Consider the following 6,000-nt stretch of genomic DNA (forward strand, 5'->3'; position numbering starts at 1 on the left):
GGTGCTTCAGAACCGGAATCCCCAAAGTTAGACAGGCTAGCCAGAGTTTCATCTCTCACACTTAGGGAAACTTGAGGTGGAAAGTCGACCGCCCACAGGTCCCAGAACAAAGGAAAGTCCCGCCCTAGTATGACACTATGCATCAGGGATTTAGACACTCCAACCTCATGGGACGTCACACCAAACTGAGTCTCAATGGGGACCACTGCTGTACCATAACTTTTTGCATCACCATGTATGCACACAACACCCATGCACTGGTTTTTCAGCTGGTCTGGAGCTACCAGGTCTGAGTGTACAAGCGTAACAAGGCTCCCAGAATCCAGCAAGGCCTGGACACTCCTTCCATCCACTTTGACTTGTGCCATGTGAGCAAGCGCAGATGTCAGACACGCTGGATGAGCAAAGAAGGAAAGGCGCCGAGCGGCTCCACACTCCATAGGTACTGGGACGTCAGGACATTTAGCAGCCACATGCCCTCGGGCTTTGCACCTCCAGCACTGGACACCGGAGCCTGGTAGGGTCTCTTTCAGCAGCCTAGTATCCATGTTGGTCTTCACCCACGTTTTCAAATCAGGATCAGCATTTAAGGTTGAGGTGCCTCTCCCCGCCACTGCGGGCAGACGCCGCTTTACAGGCAAGTTCTCGGGGTCAGACCCCCCTGCCAAAAACCCCTCTGCTGCGAGGTAGCGTTCAACCATCTCAACTAACTCATTGGCAGACTTTGGATCAGCGTGACTGACCCATTTTCTTAATTCATACGGCAGCGCTGTCAGGAAGCGATCCATTGTGACCCTTTCGACAATCTGGGGTGCCGTGAGTATCTCAGGTTGCAACCACTTTCGTACCAGATAAATTAGGTCATGCATCTGTGACCTGGGAGACTTATTAGGTTGGTAATTCCAGCGGTGCACGCGTTGGGCCCGCACAGCAGGAGTGACACCCAAACGGCGGAGAATTTCAAGCTTTAGCTTCTCGTAGTCCTGGGCATCCTCGGCAGACAAATCAAAATACGCTTTCTGAGAGTCACCAGTTAGAAACGGAGCAACCAACCCCGCCCACTGAGGCTTAGGCCATGCCTCCCGATCTGCGGTACGTTCAAAAGTATTCAGAAACGCTTCCACGTCATCGTGTGGGGTCATTTTCTGAAGAAAATGGCTTGCTTTGATCAACCCACTATTGCTAGGTCGATCCGGATGCGTATTCGCCAGCTGCTGCAGAACCTCTGTAAGAGTTTCTCTGTCTTTCCGAGCCTCAGCTAGTGCAGTCACCTGAGAACTCAACAGACGTACAATTTCCTGCTGCGCCTCCTGCTGGGCAGCCAAAGCCTTTTCATGTCTGGCATTAGTCTCTCGCTGGACTGCATTTGCATCTTGCTGGGTTGCACAGGCTTGTGCCAACCTCAACACCAGGTCTTCCATCGTACTGGATGATAAGATGAAATGCAATTCAAGTTGCTAGATGGGTGGTATCTGGCAGGGATCCGTGTGCCCGCATCCGACACCAATTTGTGAACTGTTACGCCTTCCTGCGGGGTTGTTTTGGGCCGAAACAGGTACACCGACACCTTTGTAGCTTGTGCGTCACACTGTTGCTAGTTTATTTTGCAAGTTGCTCAAATTAACAAATAAAACCAAAAACAACAATAGCCGTCTGGCTCCTGCCTATCTCACTCGGCAGCCCTAGCTAAACTCATAACACAAAACACAAAGAGCATTTTCAAGGGGAAAACAGAGCAACTTACAGTTCAGTAGTTAGGTGGAGAAGCCAACCGCTCTCAGAGCTCCTGGGCTTGCAGCTTCTCAAACAGACTGCCAGAGAGAGAGCTCCTGGGTCAGGGCTGCTGACTTAATTAGTACATCTGTGTGAGCAGTCCCCCCAGGGAGGTAAAACCCGGACTGGCTCCGGGTGGTCAGGGAACCCACCCAATTCTTCCCTGACCGGCTCCAGGACCCTAAAGTGGTTTTCTTTTTCCCAGAAAGCTTCTGGATACAAGGAAAACCAAACCTTCCTGGAGCCTTTTAACACATGAAGTGCTGGAAACTTGGTGCAATGTACACACCATCCAGCACTTTCTCTGCAAAACATTGTGACACCCTGTCACAATATATATATATAGGGAGAGAGAGAGAGAGATATTGTCACGGCTGAGGATGGGGAAAACCCTCAGCCGTGCGATGCCAGAAGATGGATGGTCAGTACAAGGCCAGGACAGGAATCAGGGAGCAAGTCACCTCCTATCAATCCCTAATTCTGACCCTGTCTCCTAGCCGTATGAGCCGACCCTGAAGGTAGGAGGGCTCATACACCGGAACCTGATATTCCTGCTAGCCCTCAGGGTGGCCCTGGACTAGAAGCTGGGTAAGACTACCTGTTCCTCCTAGATACGGACGAACAGGAGTCTCACTGGCCAAGCTATAAAGAAAGGGGAAACAGAAACAGACATATGGCAATGGCAGGTAAGTGCAACTAGTACCACACCTACCTGCCACAGACACAGAGCCTGGAACCCATGCATAAGTGCTGCTGTCCACAACAACACAAGAGACAGAGCACATACCACACAGGAACCCAGGAAACCATACGCTGCAATAAATAAAGACCAAATAAACATCTTCATAACACCATACATGAACCTAGACATCAGGTCTCAACTGAGGTTAAATAGCCCATGTAGCCACACCCACACAGACACACCCAGTGCACACACACTAGGAAGGAAGTTAACCCTTCCAACACCAGGGAAGGGAAGACAGCCACTTAAAGGGGAAAGTGCACGCATAACATATAACCCCCCGTGCACACCGATAAAAGGCACACCTATAAAGAGAGGTTGCCACACGAGGAGCCATTGGTACACACATAAACACACACTTCACCTGTTGCCGCGGGCAATGGCATGCATGGCAACCATGTCCTGGGGATCAGCCAGAAGGCCGAGACACTGCCACCACATGCATACAACACCAAACGTAGTCACGGGCAACCAAGTGAAGGAAAATGTAACTATAAACACCATAGGCCGTGACATATATACAGTACAGACCAAAAGTTTGGACACACCTTCTCATTCAAAGAGTTTTCTTTATTTTCATGACTATGAAAATTGTAGATTCACACTGAAGGCATTAAAACTATGAATTAACACTTGTGGAATTATATACATAACAAAAAAGTGTGAAACAACTGAAAATATGTCATATTCTAGGTTCTTCAAAGTAGCCACCTTTTGCTTTGATTACTGCTTTGCACACTCTTGGCATTCTCTTGATGAGCTTCAAGAGGTAGTCACCTGAAATGGTCTTCCAACAGTCTTGAAGGAATTCCCAGAGACGCTTAGCACTTGTTGGCCCTTTTGCCTTCACTCTGCGGTCAAGCTCACCCCAAACCATCTCGATTAGGTTCAGGTCCGGTGACTGTGGAGGCCAGGTCATCTGGCGCAGCACACCATCACTCTCCTTCATGGTCAAATAGCCCTTACACAGCCTGGAGGTGTGTTTGGGGTCATTGTCCTGTTGAAAAATAAATGATGGTCCAACTAAACGCAAACAGAATGGAATAGCATGCCACTGCAAGATGCTGTGGTAGCCATGCTGGTTCAGTATGCCTTCAATTTTGAATAAATCCCCAACAGTGTCACCAGCAAAGCAACCCCACACCATCACACCTCCTCCTCCATGCTTCACAGTGGGAACCAGGCATGTAGAGTCCATCCGTTCACCTTTTCTGCGTCGCACAAAGACACGGTGGTTGGAACCAAAGATCTCAAATTTGGACTCATCAGACCAAAGCACAGATTTCCACTGGTCTAATGTCCATTCCTTCTTTAGCCCAAACATGTCTCTTTTGCTTGTTGCCTGTCCTTAGCAGTGGTTTCCTAGCAGATATTCTACCATGAAGGCCTGATTCACACAGTCTCCTCTTAACAGTTGTTCTAGAGATGTGTCTGCTGCTAGAACTCTGTGTGGCATTGACCTGCTCTCTAATCTGAGCTGCTGTTAACCTGCGATTTCTGAGGCTGGTGACTCGGATGAACTTATCCTCCGCAGCAGAGGTGACTCTTGGTCTTCCTTTCCTAGGGCGGTCCGCATGTGAGCCAGTTTCTTTGTGGCGCTTGATGGTTTTTGTGACTGCACTTGGGGACACTTTCAAAGTTTTCCCAATTTTTCGGACTGACTGACCTTTATTTCTTAAAGTAATGATGGCCACTCGTTTTTCTTTACTTATCTGCTTTTTTCTTGCCATAATACAAATTCTAACAGTCTATTCAGTAGGACTGTGTATCCACATGACTTCTCCACAACGCAACTGATGGTCCCAACCCCATTTATAAGGCAAGAAATCCCACTTATTAAACCTGACAGGGCACACCTATGAAGTGAAAACCATTTCAGGTGACTACCTCTTGAAGCTCATCAAGAGAATGCCAAGAGTGTGCAAAGCAGTAATTAAAGCAAAAGGTGGCTACTTTGAAGAACCTAGAATATGACATATTTTCAGTTGTTTCACACTTTTTTGTTATGTATATAATTCCACAAGTGTTAATTCATAGTTTTGATGCCTTCAGTGTGAATCTACAATTTTCACAGTCATGAAAATAAAGAAAATTCTTTGATTGAGAAGGTGTGTCCAAACTTTTGGTCTGTACTGTATATTGAGATATATATAGAGAGATATATTCCGAAACAGTTTCTAACAATACAACAGTTAGGGCATAACCAAACTAATCAAGATGTCTGCCAAACCCACAGTCTTCACACACACACAGTGGGAAATAAAATGGCCGACAAGCACACATGGCTTTCACACACACACACACAATGGAAAATAAAATGGCCGACAAACTCACATTAAGATACAAGTTAAAAAGTTACAACAAAAACACAATACTCTGTACTGCACAGCAAACACATCACAATCTCACCATACAATCTCTGTACAATCAATTCAGATCCACAAAAAACTACACAACGGAAAAGCACGTACCTCAACAAACCCCCTGTTTAGATACTGATGGCAATATCTGCCTGCTGTGGTGTTAAACTATAAGCAGCCGACCTTACACACAAAGCCCTCTGTTGGATCTCCCACCATAGATCCTTTGTCCCAGCAGAGCACTGACCCGCCCTTTACAGTTCAGAAACCCCCACAGCAGTTATGCAAACATGCAACAAGTATCTGGGCAGCTATTAGTGGAAAAACATCAACCACATACACCAAAAGGTTCTTTAAGAAGATTTATTTCCTGATATCAGCAGATTGGAGTACACAGATTTCAATTCACAAAGAGTAAAACTTTCTCAAAATTGAGAGCGAGGAAAAGGATTTTCTTACCTTATGCCAGCGTTTTTTGCTTTTTGAAAATCAAGCTGTGTCTCCTTTAAGCTCTGCTGATAACGGGGAAAAAAAATAGCTTTCTAACTGTCCTCGCCAACTGATGTCACGTGTGCTCCTTTGTCTCGTTCTCACAACCGAAAACGACCGCCAGAAGTACAATTGGGAAATCCCTGGTGTTGTGTGCGTCGATGTGTGCGCAATTCCTCCAAAATAACATCAGAGACGTTCTCAAGTAGGTTCCAATAATGTGCCCCCCTCCCAGCGGCTAGGCATGGTTTATTTATACCAGAAGATGGGAGGCGGTCTTACAATCATGACCAATGAGGAGACAGGTTATGGTATGAAGCGATTGGCTGGAAGGCGGTCTTACAATCATGACCAATGAGGAGACAGGTTATGGTATGAAGTGATTGGCTGGCGAAGATGTGAATGATCGTGCAAACTTATGTTCACGCGTTCACACACATATTTGTGCCCTTTCCGTTGCCGCGCTTATCCTTGTGGATGAAGAAACCCCTGCTCGACGGTCCCCATCCCTCCCTCCTCAGCCGGCGCCAAGACACTGGTATCCTGCAGTAATACCAGGCCGGGCACAAATCAGCTACAGGTCGGGACGACAGGACCATCGTGCGAAAGTCTCTGCGCAGATGCGAACGCGAATGA

The sequence above is a fragment of the Bufo gargarizans genome, chromosome 9 (assembly GCF_014858855.1).
Source record: "Bufo gargarizans isolate SCDJY-AF-19 chromosome 9, ASM1485885v1, whole genome shotgun sequence".
NCBI lineage: Eukaryota > Metazoa > Chordata > Amphibia > Anura > Bufonidae > Bufo > Bufo gargarizans.